The sequence below is a fragment of the Manis pentadactyla genome, chromosome 3 (assembly GCF_030020395.1).
Source record: "Manis pentadactyla isolate mManPen7 chromosome 3, mManPen7.hap1, whole genome shotgun sequence".
Lineage (NCBI taxonomy): Eukaryota > Metazoa > Chordata > Mammalia > Pholidota > Manidae > Manis > Manis pentadactyla.
In genome coordinates, this window is record NC_080021.1 from 159,768,656 (window position 1) to 159,787,908 (window position 19,253).

At 38.1% G+C, this 19,253-nt stretch overlaps 1 protein-coding gene across 1 annotated transcript in view; it reads left to right on the forward strand.

Annotated features, from left to right (window-relative positions):
• PDCD1LG2 (programmed cell death 1 ligand 2) overlaps positions 1 to 19,253 on the forward strand; it is a 173,155-nt gene that overhangs the window by 59,621 nt on the left and 94,281 nt on the right. The gene's annotated exons all lie outside the window — the stretch shown is intronic.

Consider the following 19,253-nt stretch of genomic DNA (forward strand, 5'->3'; position numbering starts at 1 on the left):
TTGAGACAGTATGTCACATTTTCAAAAGTTAATCACCCCACCTTCCCTGATAATATACTTTCTACTTATCACTTTATTAAAGTGCTGGGAAGGGTTTTGGACTCTACATTTCTCCTTGTGTTGACCTTGAAACATTAGATTGCCCATGTCATATGATTGGTAGCCAACATGAGGTTAATTAAATTTATGATTATAGTTAAACTCCATACCATGTGCCAGACATTGTTCTAATTGCTTTACATGTATCATTTATTTTAAATTTCACAATTCAATGAATTGGTACTTTATTCATCTCCATTTTATGTGTAAGCAAACTAAGGCCCAATGAAATTAGATAAATTGCCCACATCACACAGCAGAGCTAGGTCTTCAGATGCTGCAAGCCAGCCATGGTGACAAGAGGCCAGAGGTCATAGACCTGTAACACAGTCAAGCTCTTATCATATGGTATTTTGTAATTACATATGTGTTGGGTTTTCTCCAAAAGCCTATGAGGAACCGAAAAGCAAGGATTGGGTTTTTATTCATTTTTGTAGGCCCAGAACCCAGTTTAAGAATTGGCACAGAGAAGATGCTTAACAAATACTAATGGATTTGAATTGTAGGTAGTGTGCATGGAGTCTAGGAAAAATAGGCCAATATGGAAAAATGTGTTAGTAAACCCCAAGCATTTCCATTTGAGGGGGTCCCTGTCCCTCCAGCCCATGCATCCCTACCACCTGTCAAGTTTATCCCTCCAGTAGCAATGAATGCATGAGATTCACATAGCTTAATAACATCAGCCATTAAATTCAATCCAATAGTCCTAACCCTTCCTAAATCTCATCATGATTCTATGATTACTGAGAAAATTGATTATAATTTGACTTCTCATATGGACATTTCTATAGGAATAAAATTATATGAGGCAACTTCTGATCTGCGTTTTAATGGCATTTCTTAAAGTGGAAAAGACTTTTAGGAGTTTGGTTAGCACAGTCCCATTTGTAGTCTAATTATGAGATAAGACTTTAAGATAAGACTTCAGTGGTGCCAAAAGCAAAAAAACTGCTTTCCTATAAGGATTCTCATAGTGGTCATCAGCTGCCTCCTGTCACATATCTTGTCTATAACTTTGTATTCTCAGCAGCAGGCTCCTCCTAAGAGAAATAAACTCAAAGACAGAGACATGTTTTTTGCTCAGTTCTGTTTGTCCTATAAAAATAGAATTCCATGTTAAAACAGAACAGCTGCAAGAAGTACAGAGGAAGCAACTAATGCCCAGAATATGGGGTTGTACAAGTCAAAGAGAAATATAACCAGGCTCCTGATCACATCAGGCAACTTCCCACTGTCTCAGTTCCCCTTCTTTTAAAACTCAAAAAATGAAATGCTCAACTTCCAGGTAACTTAAAATTTAAATCAAAACAAAATGTAAGTAGTCCTTTTTGACCATTACATTGACAAATGTTTTTTAAATTATAACATATTATGTTCCCAAATATGTTGTTAAATTGGTAGACTCATAAATTGTTAGTGTTCATATAAATCAGTACAATTTTTTGGAAGGTGATTTGTCCATAGATCAGAGGCCCTACATTTTGTCATACCATTTGTTCGAGTAATTCTATTTTTGTAAATCTACTCTAAGGAAATAACAACAACAACAACAACAACAAAATAGAGGAAGCTAAAGACATGGAGAAGGATTGCAAATGTATAGGATCTTTAAAAAAGCTTTGCCATAACTTTTAGTGAAAAAAGAAAGGTACAAAACTCTACACTTGCTTAGATTATTCTTTTAAGTTTTAAAAAAATCAATTAAAACAAAATTGCTTGAAAATGTAGCAAGAACCATGTCAAGGTTCATACTTTTACCCAAAATTACCATCCCAGGGATTTTTTTAGAAGGAAATCCATAGACTGAAGTGAAATGCATATTAAAAAAAAAAAATACATTAATTATAGTATTGTCTAGTTCACCCAAAACTGGAAATAACCTGCCAAAGAAAATGGAACTGAGTTTGTTATAGTGATTTGTATTTGCATTAAATTACTATATATATATATATATATATATATATATATATAAAATGAAAAATCTATGGAAACCAAACTCTGTAAAGCTAATTGATTATTGAAATACTGTGATGTTCAGAAACAGCAGTGCTGCTCTGACAGTAAAAGCTGTTATTAGGAATATGAATATCTGTCACTTCCTTCAAAAATTTTGAAGATTACTATGGTTTCACTTATATGTGGGATCTAAAAAACAAAAGGAACAAACAAAACAAAACAGACTCATAATACAGAGAGCAAACTGGTGGTTGCCAGAAGGGGGAAGACTGGAAGGAGGGGCAAAATAGGTGAAGAGGATTAGGAGGTGCAATGCAATATTCCAGTTATAATACATAAGCCACAAGGATATAAAGCATTGGGAATATTATAAATAATATTGTAAAACTTTGTATGGTGGCATGTGGTAACTAGACTTAATTGTGATGAGCATTTTCTAATGTATCTAAAAGTCAAATCACTATGCTGTATACCTAAAACTAGTATTATATGTCAACTATACTTCAGTTTTTTTTTAAACTGCAGGGATTACTTCTACAGAGTCCTTTTTTTAAAAAAAACATGTTTAGGAGAAAGATCTAAAAGCTCATATTTCTTCCTTTTTTTCTTTGCTTACTCAACTGTAAAATTAAGAATGGTAAAATCAGTAACTAGATCTGTTGATGTGTTGAGATTATGGGCAATTTTTATTTTCTTTATATTCTTCCAGTACATGAAAGTTTTTAAAACACACACTTAACAGTTTTAATCTGAAAATCTTTAAACTTAGTTTTAAACTAAATTATCAAACAACTATTTAATAAAAATTATTTATTTTAATATATTAATGTATTAATTGTATGTATATATAATTAAGATATTAATATGTTAATATAATGAATATCAATTGCATATGTAATCATTAATATATTAATAAAAAATCAACTAATTTAATCTAAAATTGTTTTAATTTGAAATTCAAGAATCTTAGTGCCTGTCTATTAAAAATCAAAATGTTGTATGAATGCCAAATATAATGGTCTTTTGCCAAAATTTTTATATGTGCAACCTGTTTTTTCCTTTTTGTTAGATGTGAACTTTCACCTGTGTTTTTAAGAGAATCTAAAGAGAAACTAAAAGAAAAGTGTGCTAAGTGAAAGTCTGAGAAGGTGTGGGGTTACCAGCATCCTGCCTGCTTAATCAAGTGTTGTGTGGGCCTCTGCACACAACACATGACTGGGCTGAGATGGGGCACATGACACGCATGCGGTCATGAGCTGCTTTTGTCTTTTCCAAGCAATGCTCTGGGGAGCTGTCCTCAACAGCCACCCTCCTGAAGGTAGAAAAATCCATGGGTAGGGAATGAGAGGGGTCTTTCCAAACACAAAAACTTTTCTGAGTGTTCTAAAAATGAAGAGAAGGAAAGAACAGTGAGTGCCAAATGCTGGAATGTGACATTTGAAAGCTCTTTGGGAAAATGCCAGTCTGATAGGCCCCAGCTATATCCCCTGAGAGGCAAAGTGAAAAGTTCAAGCCCAGGTTGGCAGAGGCTGTACTTTTTAGAGTGTTCATCAATGAGACGGGGAAGTCTTTGGGCTACCCTGACAACATCCCCTCCGTTTCAGGTCTGTTTGGGGGAAAGGCAGCTAGTCTAGTCCCCAGTGCCTGTCAGATTCTGTCTTGGGACTTTGAATCCCCAGACAGCACTGTGTGAGATGTTGCAAGGGATACAAAGTCTGCATTAGATATATTACACCTTGAGGAATTTTTAGGGACCTGAAGAAATACATCACACACAGGCAAAGTTATGTAGAAAACAAGGCAACATACAATTAAGTGTCTAATGGGTGGGAACAGACCATGAGACTTGAAGGAATTCAGAGCAGGTGGGAGCTCCCTGTGGGAGGGAGAAGCATAAGAGAGTAGGAAGGAAATGAGAAATACACTGGGCTTGGAAGATTTCCAGTGATGGGCAGAGAGTAGATAAGTAATGGGGGCAGGGCTGATATTCAAACCCTTCCCCAATCTGCCCAGCAGTGGCATTGGCCAGTCAGAATGGACACTCGTCTATTTGTCAGTCCATTTGTCTTCCATCTGTCTGTTTACAAGAGAATGAAAACACTGGCAAAGGTGCAGAAGTGGAAATGAAAGGGGCCTTCACCTTCCATTCAGTCATTTGATCACTTCTCTAACAAACTCAGAGCCCCTACGTGTTGGACATTCATCTGCACACTGAGTTGAGGAGCCTCCCAGGGTTGGAATTGTCACATGTGAACTGGGCCTTGTGCAGTGACCTGACGAGTGGCCAGGTCAGAAACTGCAGATGGCATCAAAAGGAAACAAGTAAACCAGAATCTGAGTGTGGATCTGTGTCAGACATTGGGGGAAGTAGGTATGATAGACAAGGGCAGATCAGAACCCCAGTCACAGAGTCAGGAACTGGTGGGCTGTCAGGCACTGCACGCAGGTGTAAGAAGGAAGCAAATAAGTCTAAACCAATTGCATCAACATTAGTAATAAGTCATCATTGTCATTATAATTTAGGTTTCTGTCACATGTTAAAATTTGCATAACATTTTCAAATTGAGCCTTACAGCTGGTAAGCACAGTAGGACAAACAGTCTCCTTTTATAGAGAAGAAAAATTGGGTTTAAAGAAGTTAAACTTAGGCCCAACTTACCTCATTTCTTTTGAAGTGGATTTACCAGTTTATATACAGTATATAGACACATAATATCTTGATTTTTATCACAGCATATAACAAAATGTTGCATTTATATGCATGTGAATAAGTTAACATGGCCAGGAGAAGACATCAGGGTGACAAAGACTATTAAAAAATTATCATTTTTCTGTTTACCTGTCTCCTATTGGTGACTTGGTTGAAGACATCAAAGATGAGCTTATAGTATATGAATATTAATAAAGCAGGGAGGATGGTCAGCTAGATAAATGAGTTTTCTAATTTAAAATCCCAGAGTGAGTCTCTAAGACCAAGGAGAGAGCATATAAAGTCTCGCTTTGATTCACACATCTAAGATGGAAGAAGCATGGTTTCTTAGCATTTAATATGAAAAAGTTATGGGGAGCTCAACATAAAATAATATGAGTGACATCATACTCATAACTACAAATGCAGGTTGAACTGAAATCCAGTTGCTTAAAAGATAAAGAGAACTTCAGTACCTCTGATGGTAGGATTTTGCTCAAAACAGGGAACAAGTAGTTTTGCTGTACCTGCTACTACATCTAAACCAGACTGCATCTAGAGTGTTTTGTTTCACTGTGAGTCTCACTTGTTTGGTTTTTTTTGTGTATATATATATATATATATATATATACATATATTTTTTTTTATTGAAGTAGAGTTGATATATAATATTATATTGGTTTCAAATATACAACATAGTGATTCAACAGTTATATACATTATTAAATGTTCACTCCAACTACTGTACTTACTGTCAACATAGAAAGATGTTACAGAACTATTAAATATATTCTTTATGCTGTACTTTAATCCCCATGACTAGTTTATATTATGATTGAGATTTCATGCCTCTTTATCCCCATCACCTATTTCTCCACCCCAACCCCACCACCATGGTAACCACCAGTCACTTCTCAGTGTCTATGAGTCTATTGATATTTTGTTCATTTTGTTTTGTTTTTAGAGTCCACCTATAAGTGAAATCATATGGTATTTGTCTTTCTCTACCTGGTTTATTTCACTTAACATAGAATCCTCTAGGTCCATCCATGCTGTCACAAATGGTAGGATTTCTTTCTCTTTTATAGCTGAATAATATCCCATTATATGTCTGCACCACATCTTCTTTATCCATTCATCCATTGGTGGCCACTTTGGTTGCTTCCATATCTTGGCTATTGTAAATAATGTGGCACTAAACATAGGGGTGCATATATCTTTTCTAATCAGAGCTTTTGTTTTCTTTGAGTAAATTCTTAAAAGTGAAGTTTATGGGTAATATGGTATTGCTATTTTTAGTTTTTTGAGGAGCCTCCATAAATTCTTCCCACAGTGGCTGAACCAATTGACATTCCCACCAATAACGTAGGAGGGTTTCCTTTTCTCCACATCCTCACTAATCATCAGGGAAGTGCAAATCAAAACTACTACCTCACACCAGTCAGAATGGCTGCCATCCAAAAGACAAGAAATAAAAAGTGTGGGCCTCACTTGTTAACTGGGACATTGATAAATAAGAATAGTTCTGGAGGGGCATACCCAAGATGGTGACAGAGCTGGAAACCACTGTAGATTAGGAATGCCTGAAGGAGTTGGGGTGTATTTCTCCTGGAGAAGAATTATTAAGGGAAGACATGAAGGTGAAGTTCAGTGGTACAAGTTACAGTGAAGTAGAGTTAGGCACAGAACTAGAAAGAACTCACTAACAACTAGAGCTAGTCATCAAAGATTAATCTATGAATTATTAATTCCTGGAAATGTTCACACAGCCTGGAACTGCCTTTTTTTCAGGATGATTTAGAAGGTATTCTTCTCTTAGGAGGTGAATTTATAAGGTCTCCTTTTTACTCTAAGATACTATGGCCTTTCAGGAGTTATTTTACTTCCCTCACTTACATTTTACAGTGATACCAGAGGCAGGAATCTTTCATCTTCAATCTAACTCTCAATATCTTACCCTTGAATGAACTTTTCTCTACCAACTGAAGCAAGTCCTTAAAACATTCTAATCAATATATCAACAAATGAGCCAGGTTTCCAAACCTTATTAGTGTGGTTCCTTGGGAACTATGTCAATTTTCCATATTCTTTTATCAATATTATTTATTTCACCCTAAACTCTGTTTTTGTTCTATTTTTTATTAGGATATTATTGATATACAATCTTACGAAGGTTTTACATGAGCAACAGTGTGGTTACAACATTCACCCATATTATCAAGTATCCCCACCCCGTCCCATTGTAGTCATTAACCATCAGTGTAGTAAGATGCTATAGAGTAATTACTTGTCTTCTCTGTGCTATACTGCCTTCCCCGTGACACCCCCCTACATTAGGTGTGCTGATCATAATGCCCCTTAATTCCCTTCTCCTTCCCTCCCCACCCACCATCCTAAATCCCTTCCCTTTGGTAAGCGCTAGTCCCTTCTGGGAGTCTGGGAGTCTGCTGCTGTTTTGTTCCTTCAGTTTTGCTTCGTTAATATACTCCACAAATGAGTGAAATCATTTGGTACTTGTCTTTCTCCACCTGGCTTATTTCACTGAGCATAATACCCTCTAGCTCCATCCATGTTGTTGCAAATGGTAGGATTTGTTTTCTTCTTATGGCTGAATAATATTCCATTGTGTATATGTACCACATCTTCTTTATCCATTCATCTACTGATGGACACTTAGGTTGTTTCCATATCTTGACTATTGTAAGTAGTGCTGCAATAAACATAGGGGTGCATATGTCTTTTTGAATCTGTGATCTCATTTTCTTCTGGTAAATTCCTAGGAGTGGAATTCCTGGGTCAAATGATATTTTTAGTTTTCATTTTTTGAGGTGTCTCCATATTGATTTCCACAATGGTTGAACTAGCTTACATTCCCACCAACAGTGTAGGAGGGTTCCCCTTTCTCCACATTCTCACCAGCATTTGTTGTTTCTTGTCTTTTGGATGTTGTCCATCCTAACCGGTGTGAGGTGACATCTCACTGGTTTTAATTTGCATTTCCCTGATAATTAGCAATGTAGAGAATTTTTCATGTGTCTGTTGGCCATCTGAATTTCTTCGGTGGAGAAGTGTCTGCTAAACCCTGTTTTTAAAGTCAAACATCTCATTTTCAAAACTCTTTATATCTAACAACAGAGTGAGGCTATACACAGGAAGAGAAACTTGTAAAGGGTAGCAAATATCTGCCTTTTACCTGGTGGATGATGATGAGAGAAAGGCAGATGTAAAATTCTGGACTTGGTTTTAAGGCAGTAATTAGGGGTCATGTAGCCTCAGAGAATTGTCTCCAGACAGGATCAGTCACTGTAAGCAAAGTTAGTGGCTGAGCCTGGGCACGTTAAGAGGGATCTGGGAAGTCCCTACCCTTCCCCTTATTACACACACACCTCCCCCATTTCTCCATCTTCCTGCCTGAACACTCACCTTGGGAGATAATTTCCTTTAGGCTTAAAAGTTCTTTTAGACTTTAAGAAACTCCTATTTATTAGCTTAACCAAGGCAATATACCAAGACTTGAGAAAAAGGGCCATTTTTAGGGAGGTAGGGTCCAGGGCTATCTTCGGAACATACAGTCATGAGAAAACCAAATCTTATCCTTTTTCATTTATTTTGCCACTGATTTAGTGCTAAGCACTAGACACTAGCTATACAGGATAGTAAAACAGCATCCCTGTCCTCAAGTAAGAAGCTCTCTAACTTTTTACATGGGTATATCCTATATAAAAGGAAGACATGCCAGAAGATGACTAAAATGGGGAAAGCCTCTTGGGTATGTCTGGTTGGGGTGACCCATAGTAACCTTTACCCTGGTGATGATCCTTTGCCTTTAGTCACTAAGGGGAATAACCAGAACCTACTTGTTTGGTCAGTGGAGGACGCCAGACCAAGCAAGGGAAAAGCCATCCTGTAAGGACTAGAGGGGAGTCAAATGGAATCTCTCCATCGAGTGTTGGGACCATGAATTTTTGCTGCAGGGTTTGTGCTGTAGGTCATCTGTAGAATTAAGTAGGAGTCACCATGGGTAAGGATAAAGAGCTAAAATTTCTCAGAACTTTCTTCTGGCACCTCAGAGAATGTCAGATGAAAGAAGTGGTGTGTTATAAAAGAAGACTTTTTACCTGTAAACACTGGAATGGAATTCTCCACCAGGAACGATGGCAGACTTCTGTGGAGATTCACAATTGTTAGGGATGTGTGGCAGAATATCATGGGGAACAGGGAATGGGGAGGAATTGTATAGTGTTTCCTCACTGAGTCTATATGACCTTTCCAACCTGCCTTGAGGCATATAGGTACCAGCTTAGACTGGGGGCAAATATGTCATGAAATCTTAATTGCTAGAAATAGAAAGCTGGACTGTGGAGGTGGGGAGAAGCTACTCTTTCCAAGCCACTAGGGTTTTTTTTTCTCTCCCATAAGGAAAATTTCTAATTTACATGTGAGATTGGTTTCAAGAAAAGAAAAACTTGATAATTTTTTAATCACATAAATGTCAAATATTGTGTGGGCTATTCTTCATAAATTATTTCACTTAACCCCTTCCAATAAATTGGAATATCTTCCAACAATGTAAGTAGGATTATCCCCATTTTTCTGATGAGAAATGGGAGCCAAGAGTCTTGTGTCCAAAGTGACACAACCAGTAAGTAAGTAGGGAACAGTCCTGGGGTCCAAAGACAGGTTTATCTTACTTCAAAGTTCTTTACACCAACCACAAAGGAAAATGTATTGTAGGATTAGTCTAAACAAAGTGTAATTTAGAAGAAAAATGTATTGGTAGAAATGCTCACTATTTCCAAGCAGACATTAGTAATCAATCGTCTCTCAGGGGACGTTGACCTTGAGTTGTATCTGAAACCCGAGCTGCAGGGAGCTCAGGTTCAGACACTTCCGCTCCACTTAGAACACCGCCACAGAAGGAAAAACAATGGTGAAAGGCAGCTTCAGGCAGATCGTGGCAAAATGATCAGTGCAGCTTTCTTGGGTGATAGGAGTAAAGGGACTATATTTTATCTGTCTGGGGGAATCAAACAGTTGCCTAGAAGGTTAGTATAAATCTGTTGCTTTAAATTCTTTATCTTTTTCATCTGGCCCCCAAAATTTAAGCTTAAATAAAACTCTCCCATTTATGCAAAGTCATGTTTACATATAAAAGTACATCTGTGGTCCACAGTTTGGTACCTCACAGCCTTCTTAGGAAGCACTGGCCACTTCGGCCTTTACAGACGTGTGGTCGTCCGTGGATCGGCAGGCGCACAGGTCACTCTGAGAAGCACTGGTCCGGCTTCACTTTTAGTTACAACAGCCCCACCGTGGGCTCCTTCTAAGGTAAATCTAACCTTTTGACCCGAAACATGGTTGTTGCCTATTAATTAATTGCTAATTATTTCTTTTTCTCTTTCTCTCTTTTTATTTTTATTTTTTATCCAAGCAACCAGGGGCCTACTTAAAGCAGTCTTTAAATAATGCAGACCTTCTGAAGGAAGTAAGAGATTAGGAGGTCTAGATTATTTTCCTTTCTATGATTGCTGTATAACTCTGAATATGACTTGGATTTTTAGTTGCCTCTGGTGGCACCAGGGTAGAACCCTGATATTTGCATATTTCTTCCCCTGCTTTTCCCCTTTCCTGATCATCACTGCAGCCACACTTTAGAGGAACCAGATACAAGTGGGAATGAGGTAGAGAGAACATGTGAGCTCCACACTGGCCTTGTTATAGCCTTACTGTAGAATCTGATTTAAAAACCAAACCAGATAACACACCACCCTCCAGACCTTTCCTTTGTCACCCCTGTTTGCAGAAACATGATTTTCTGTCAGTGATGATACCATTACAACCTTACAGGGTTTCTAGGCTGCATTCCCAGGAACAGTTTTGGGGGAAAGTTTTACTTCTCTTTTGCTTCCCCTCTGCAACGGTCCTTTCTGTGAACTTCAGACTTACTCTTTAACCTAATCTTCTTTTGAGGTCAATTACTAAATGGTTCATAGGCATGCACCCCAGCTCCAATCTCAGTTACCAGATCAGAGCCTGTCCCTCAGGCAAGTCTAATAATCATCTTCCCCAAGTGCTGAAGGCCCACGTGAAACTGGATATTTTTCCCCCTTAGGGTTCCTGATGGAGAGAAAGAATCAGGGAAAACCACATGCAGAGCAGAGAACAGAAATCCCGGAGCCTTCCAGCTTCAGTTGTTCCTACTACTCTGCCACTTGGGGCTGGAGCGGGAGAAGATCTGCTGTAGGAAAAATAGTCACTTCTAGAGGCTTTTGGGAAGGGTTCTCTCAGGATCTCTAGGGAGACCTGAAAGTGTGTAAACGACCCTACAGTTACAGGAAAATGAAGATATCAGTGTCTGACAAACAGATAATTGAATGGTTCGATGAATGAATAAGCAAAAGGGAAAAAGCAGAAGCGATGACGAGGGCTGAGTATGGATGACATTCACTTTTTTTTTTTTCTAGGACCTTTTTTAGAGTTATTTATATTTTTTTCAGTTGCTCCAGGATGATACACAGACACCACCTCCAGGCCAAAAGTTTATGGGTCACTTCACCTTACTGATTGCTAGACTAGAAGTTCTACACCTCCCAGGGGAGGGATAGAATAAGTAAGCCTGGATAGTAAGAACAGAGAGAGAAAAGGAAAGGGCAAGCCAAGGAATCTGCATTCTCTTTCTTCTGTTTTATTTGCTGGTGGTTATGGGCAAGTCAAATTCTTCATGCCTGTTTTCTGTAACTGTGAGTTGTAGGTAATATCACTGAGGCACCCTGAAGGTAAATCCATTGATGCTAGATTTGTGAAAACACAGAGGGAAATACCATTTGGGGCAACATTTCAAGAATATGCCTTCAAAGCAAACCCTCAATTCTCGTCAGCTCTTGCCTAAACCAGTCCTACTTGGACTTTAACATGTACATGAACCACCAGAGAGCTTTTTTTATTTATTAAGATAAAATTGATATACAATATCACATTAGTTTCAGGTGTACAATATAATGATTTGGCTTTTATATACTTTGCAAAATGATTGCCACAATAATCTAGTTACTGTCCATACAAAGTTAATAACACTATTATTGACTATATTCCCCATGCTATATATTATATCCCCATGACTTATTTATTTTGTAACTGTAAGTTTGTACTTCTTGATCCCGTTAACCCATTTTATCACCCTCCAACCAGGCTCCCCTCTGGCAACCACCAATCTATTCTTTGTATCTATGAGTCTGGGTTTTGTTTTATTTGTTTTGTTTCCTAGATTCTACATGTAAGTGAAATCATACAGTATTTGTATTTGTCTTTCTCTGTCTGACCTATTCACTTAACATAATACCCTCAGGGTCCATCTATGTTGTTATAAATAGCGAGACTTCATTCTTTTCACAACTAAGTAGTATTCCATTGTGTATATATACCACCTCTTCTTTACCCATTGATCCATCAATGGTCACTTAGGTTGTTTCCATATCTTTGATATTGTAGATAGTGCTGCAATGAACATAGTGGTGCATACATAATTTTGAAGCAGTATTTTCATTTTCTTTGGATACATACCCAGAAGTGAAATTGCTGGATCATATGATAGTTCTATTTTAACTTTTTCAGGAACCTCCACGTTGTTTTCCATAGCAGCAATTTACATTCCCACCAGCAGTGCCTGAGGATTCCCTTTTCTCCACATCCTCACCAACACATTATTTCTTATCTTCTTGGTAATAGCCATTTTGACAGGTATAAGGTGATATCTCATTGTGGTTTTGATTTGTATTTCCCTGATGATTAGTAATGCTAAGCATCTTTCCATGTGCCTGTTTGCCATCTGTATGATTCTTTGGAAAAAATGTCTCTTCAGATCCTCTGCCCATGTTTTAATCAGATTGTGTATTTTTGTTATTGAATTGTACAAGTTCTTTTAAAATTTTGGATATTGACCCTTTACTGGATATACGATTTGCAGATATCTCCCATTTTGTTGATGGTTTCCTTTGTTGTGCAGAACTTTTTAATTTGATGTAGTCCCTCTTGTTTATTTTCTCTTTTTTTGCTCTGTCTTTAGAGTCAAGTCCAAAAAACATGGCTAAGACTGATGTTAAGGAGCTTTAGAACCTGTATTTTCTTCTGGAGGTTTTATGTCTTCAGGTCTTACATTCAAGTCTTTAACCCACTTTGAGTTAATTTTTGAATATGATATAAGGTAATGGTCCAATTTCATTCTTTTGCATGTAGCTGTCCAGTTTTCCCAGCTCCATTTATTGAAGAAACTGTTTTTCCCCATTGTGTAGCCATGCCTCCTTTGTTGTAAATGAATAAACTGTATATGTATGGGTTTATTTCTGGGCTATCTATTCTGTTCCATTGATCTAGGTGTTTGTCTGTATGCCATTACTATAATGTTTTGATTGTTATAGCTTTGTAGTGTAGTTTGAAATGCAAAAGCATGATACCTCTAGCTTGGTTCTTCTTTCTCAAGATTGCTTTGGCTATTTGGGGTCTTTGCTGTCCCATACAAATTTTTTATTATTTGTTTTAGTTCTGTGAAAGCCACTGGAATTTTGCTAGGTATTTCAATGAATATGTAAATCACTTTGGGTTGAACATTTCAACAATACTAATTCTTCCAATCCATTAATTATTATTTCTGTATTCCAATTCATGGAATATATCTTTCCATTTATTGTGTCTTCTTCAATTTCTTTCACCTTTATTTTACAGCTTTCAGTGTATAGGTCTAACCTTCTTGGCTAAATTTATTCCTATGTATTTTATTCTTTTTGATACAATTTTAAATGGGATTGTCTTCTTGGTTTCTCTTTCTGATATTTTGTTTAGTGTATAGACACAAAACAGATTTTTGTATATTAATTTTGTATCCTGTAACTTCACTGAATTCATTTACCAGTTTTACAGTTTCTTGGTAGAGTCTTTAGGGTTTTCTATACATAGTATCATATCATCTGCAAATAGTGACAGTTTTACCTCTTCTGTTCTAATTTAGATGCCTTTTATTTCTTTTTCTTTCCTAATTGCTAGGACTTGCAATACTATGTTGAATAAAAGTGGGGAGAGTGGGCATCCTTGTCTTGTCTCTGATCTTAGAGGAAAGGCTTTCAGATTTTTACTACTGGGTATATTAACTGTGGGATTGTCATACATGACCTTTATCATGTTAAAGTATGTACCCTCTTTATCTACTTTGTTGATTTTATCAAATGTATATTGAATTTTGTTCAGTGCTTTTTCTGCATTTATTGAGATGATCATATGGTTTTTATCTTTTATTTTGTTAAAATGGCATATCACATTGATTGAATAGTGCATTCTTTTTGCTGCTCTGTCTGGATGAGTTCCATCCAATATTTTGTCTTCTGGCTCACTGATCCATTCATTTGTTTCATCTAGTCTCCTGTTGAACCACTCTAGTGTATATTTTTCAGCTCAGTTATTGCATTCTTTAGCTCTGTGACTTCTGTTTGGTACTTTCTTATATTTTCTGTCTCTTTGTTGAAGTTCTCACTGTGTTCATCCATTTTTCTCTTAAGTTCAGTGAACATTTTTATGACCATTACTTTTAATTTTTTATTAGGTATATTACATATCTTCACATCCTTAAGGTCTTTTTCTGAGGTTTTATCTTATTCTCTCACTTGGAATGTATTTCTCTGTTTCCTTATTTTACTTAACTCTTTTTGCTTCCATGTATTAAGTGAACCAGCTACTTTCCTCAGTCTTGAAGGAGTAATCTTGTGTAGATGAAACTTATTCACTCTTATCTCTTCAACTTTTGTAATTTTCTAAACAACCTGATTTATTATCGATATGTTCCCCATTGTTAAGTGTGTGCCAAGACCTGTCAGTGTTCCAAGTGTTCTAGTCTCATTTAGCGCCTAGTTTCAGGCTGATCAGAAACCAGACCCTCAGGCTACAGTCTTTAAGGCATTTAAATATATACAGTCCTATGGGCCACAATTGTAAATCTTATTGACCTCCAGATTGGGAGATCTGGAGGTGTCCCTTGGGTGACAGTTGCAAAAATTGAGTCTCCAGATGAGTGTATAAGCATCTTTCTGTGAGGTCTCATCAAGCTGTAATGAGGCCAATGGGGAGCACAAGGATGGTGTCTCTCTGCTTAGATTCCCTGGGACTGCCTCCATCACCTCAAAATGCATGGGGAGCCTGAAGCCTGTCCCTCATGCTAAAGCTCCTGGATAAGTAAACAGACCTTTTTCACACAAAGATTGGAGTGTGTTTCAGTCTGCTGTCTATGAAGTGCCCTAGTTGGTGCTGGCCTGCCAATAATTGTCTTTCCAATGTTTTAGTCCCTTGGAGGTCAGGAGCACCAGGCCCCTTGGCCAGCGGGTCCCGGTGAACAAAGGTGTATGGTTTGCATGCAGCTGCTGGCTTTAGCAGGGCAGCTGGAGAATGCAGGGAGTGGGACACATTACCAGCTGCAGAAAGGCAGTGGAAAAATGGCTTGGCTGCATATACACATAGGCATCAGCAATGCTGCAGAAGGATGTCCTACACACAAGTGCCAGCCCCATATTGGAGTGAAAGAATGCCATGACCACTCTAGCTCACCAGCCACAACCAAGGTGCAGAGCAGTGTCACAACTGCCCAAATATGCTGACTTTAGCAAGGGAACCAGAGAATGCTGTGACCATTTGCACTTGCCTGCCCCAGCCTAGCAAGTAGCAGGAGGTTGCTGTGACTGCATGCACCCTCCAGCCTCAGCCAGGCAGTGGGACAGTGCAGTGACCACTCATCCCTGCTTATCCCAACAAGGTCGTGGGAGGGAGTCACACTTGAATGCACGTGCCTGCACTAGTAGGTTGGTGAAAAGCACACAAATATCATCCACCAGTGTCTCTGTCCCTGCTGAGAGCCCCAGATATTCCCTTCCCCTCTAGCAGGTGCCCCCAGATGAGCAAAAGAATCTCCTTTATATACAACCCAAGTTATTTTCCAATTGGTATTTTTTGTGCTGGATCCTGGAGCGAGTGAGCCCGCATGTGAGAGTCTCAGTTTCTAATAGCACACTGGGTTCATTGGATGGCAGCCCCATTGGTTTTCTAAGATAAGCATTTTGGGGTGATCATCTTTCCAGTGCAGAGACCAAAGGTTGGAGTGCCTGATGTAGGGCACTCACCCCTCACTCCTCCAGGAGAAGCGCTGGACCAGTAAGATTCTTCCCTTTTGTGTGTCCCTGTGCCGGGGATAGGGTTTTTGCCAAGACTGTGTCTCTGTCTCTCCTATCTGTCTAGATGCAGTCCTGTATCCTTTGTTGTAGGGAAGAGTTCATCTAGTATTCAGATCTTTTTCAGAGGAGAAATGATCCATATGTAACTGTACATTCAGCATGTCCATGGGAGAAGGTGAGTTCAGAATCTTCCTACATCACCATCTTGGACCCCTCCTCCCTGGAGTGTTTATTAAATTGCAAGTTCTGATTCAGTAGGTCTTGGGTTGGGCCCAAAATTCTGCACTTCTAACAAGTTGCTTGGTGATGCAGAGCTTTCCTAAGGAGGTCCTAGACCATTGCTTCAGTGCCTTCCAGCTTCAAATCTTGCCCGTTTCTCATACCATCATCCCCCAGTGGGCACTCTGGCTATCATCAATGACTTGCAGAGCCCTGAACATGCCATGCTCTTCAAATTGGTGTGGCTCTGTATGTCTGCTCTTCAACCCCCTTCACTGAATGAGCTCCTTCATGCCTCAGTTCACAGATAATCTCTTCCATGAAAACTTCTCTGGCTCTCCAGCCTTCCAGGCAGTCAAGGCCCCTCTCCTCTGTGCTCATCATACTGTGCTATAATATGCTATTTGCATTTTCTGGAAAATAGCATAGGGTTACTCAAGGTACACCCTACACAAGGGTCCTTGGCTGAGGAGGCAAGAGGGCACTGAAATATACCCTGTTCTTCACTTGCTATGCATGAGCTCTGGTGTGAAACTGCCACCATCAGGAGGAACAGATGACTTTTCCTAATTCGTACAAAGGTGCCATATGGGCTGATTGTCTTTTCTACCAAGATGTGGGGTCCTTGAGGAAGGGATCAAGTCTCATTCATTTTTATGTTTCTATGTCCTGGCATGGTGCCTGTCACAATTCAGTGTTCAAGAAATGTTTGATGAATGAATTATGAGAAAAAGAAATGAAGAGTTAACTGAGAGGAAAGCACAGACAATAGTTTCATTCAGTCCTAATGTAAATCAGCTGAACTGTGAGAAAGAGGTCTGGGATTTGCTAATATGCTGCTAAAAAGGCACAGTCCTAAAAATTCCATTTTACTAAAGGGATTATGATAGATGTTAGTGAAAAGACTAAAGGCTTCAGTCAGCACATTTAGAAGACTCCTCAGATCCAGCAAAGAAATAGGATGCCCAGAATCAATACCAAATTGTCTTTTCAAATCTAGGGGAAGATGATGGAGACTCTGAGGACATTATTTGGTCATAAGATTTTGGGGCTACTGAAAGTAGCAATTTCTACTGCAAAAACATCCTGAGAACAAAAGGTGATGAGAAAACCATGAATTTACCTAGAGGGGCTGGAGTGAGAAACAAAACAGAATGTACTGGATAATGAAAGTGAGGTTCCCATGCCTGCTAAGGGCCTAGGTTTTGTTGAGAAAGGCACAGCCAGATAAAGAATTGTCTTAATGCAATCTTTTAAATGGGGGTTATTTAATCTGTTTTGCAAGAGTTCCTCAGTTACTTGCACATAAGTGTCTCTCTGACAAGACTGTAAGTTCCTAGAAATTGGAACCTCAACTTAGACACCTTTTATCTTCCTGGGATTGTGTGATGCTCTGTGAGACGAGATAGGCAACTGGATTTGCAGGGAGTTTACAGCTGTCATCAATGATAAAATAAGGAGGTACAAAGTTCTACTAATCCTCAGCCAAAATATCCAGAATTTCACTTTGAAACTGAAAGACATTCCTCTACAAAACATACTGATACTTTGCAAAAGCCCAACCTGAACTTTGCCTTCTTATGTCATCTTATCCTCATTCAGGCTAGTTTTTGAAGATACAACTGTTGTTCTGCATTAGAGGGAACTGAAATCTTGACTACTGTATGTATGCTATCATGTGACTTCAGGATAAAATGTTATTCAAAACAAAACCTAAATTAAACACATACACACATGCACAGAAGGAAAAGTAGGGTAAAAATCTCTAAATTTCCATTTATCTTTTTTTCTAAAATTTAATCCAGATCTCCATTGCCTCAAGGCAATTCAGCAATCAAGAAGAATGTGATAACCCTTTGGGCCAGATCTTTTCATCTAAGGGAATTTCTGGTTAAGTTATCTAGGACTAGCTTTATGATAAGGGTGATGTGGAGTCATTATCAAAAGAATAGAGATAAGGTCTTTCTGACACATCACTATTATGGGACAAAACAAATAACCACCAGAGAACCCGTGGCCTATGCTGGAGTCAAGAACTGGGTAATTGCAAAGTTTCCTCTTTTTAAGGCAATAAAAAAAAAATGCTGACTTCATGTACTTATTCCCTGTGTCATTTCTAGAAGGAATGTAGGCTAGTTGATTTCTTTTCTTTTTCCCTAGAAAATATACCATATAGTAAATGTTATCTTTTTTAAAAAAAGATTTTAATTATTTAAAAATACACTCATTTTAGAAAAATTTAGAAAGCATAAGGGAGTTCCAAAAGGAAGGGTCCCTCAAATGCCACAAAGCACACCCTACACTATTATTTCGCTGTAGCTCTTCACATCAAAGAGAAAATCAACACATGAAAAGCTGTATTCATATATTCACTAAGTGAATCAAATTCAGGCTATCCTCTTACACTTTGAGGATCAGTGGAATTGTGAAAGTAAAATAATCTGGAAATACTAAATTTCAAATTCAAAAATTAAGAAAATACAATAAAAATGATTCCCTGTTTTCAGTGGATAAGAGTGCAAATTTTCCTGATTTGTTACATGCCTTTTTTTACTTTTTTCCAAACAGCTGGGAAAGGTTTTAACACACTTGTTTGCTGTTTCTACATCTCAGAGGAAAGTTGAAAGCACCTTCACAGATACTGGCTGGCACCCAAAAAAAAAAATTTCCATTCAGGAAAGTTAGAGAAATCCCAGAACACTATTTATCAAGAAATTCAGATGTATCCTTTTGAAAAAGAGTGACTCTTGAAATTTTATTACTTAGAATGTCTGTTCTAAAATCTTATAAGATTTCTTCCAAGTGCCCATAACATTTCCCTTTCCTTCATACATAGCTTTCTTTCTTGGCTTCTTTACCTGGTTCTCAGGAGAACTCTGAAGTGACCTAACACCTTTGGATGCCACATAGTAGGCTGCTATATTTCATACTCTCTGATGCGAAAATGCTGTGAAGCTGAGTTGATTTAAGCTTCAATTGATTAAAGCACCAATGATGTTAAGTCAGTATGTGTGGCTTAGCATGTAAAATAACAGCAACAATATGCTTTACAACTACTAACTCATTTAATCTTCATAATCCTCCTA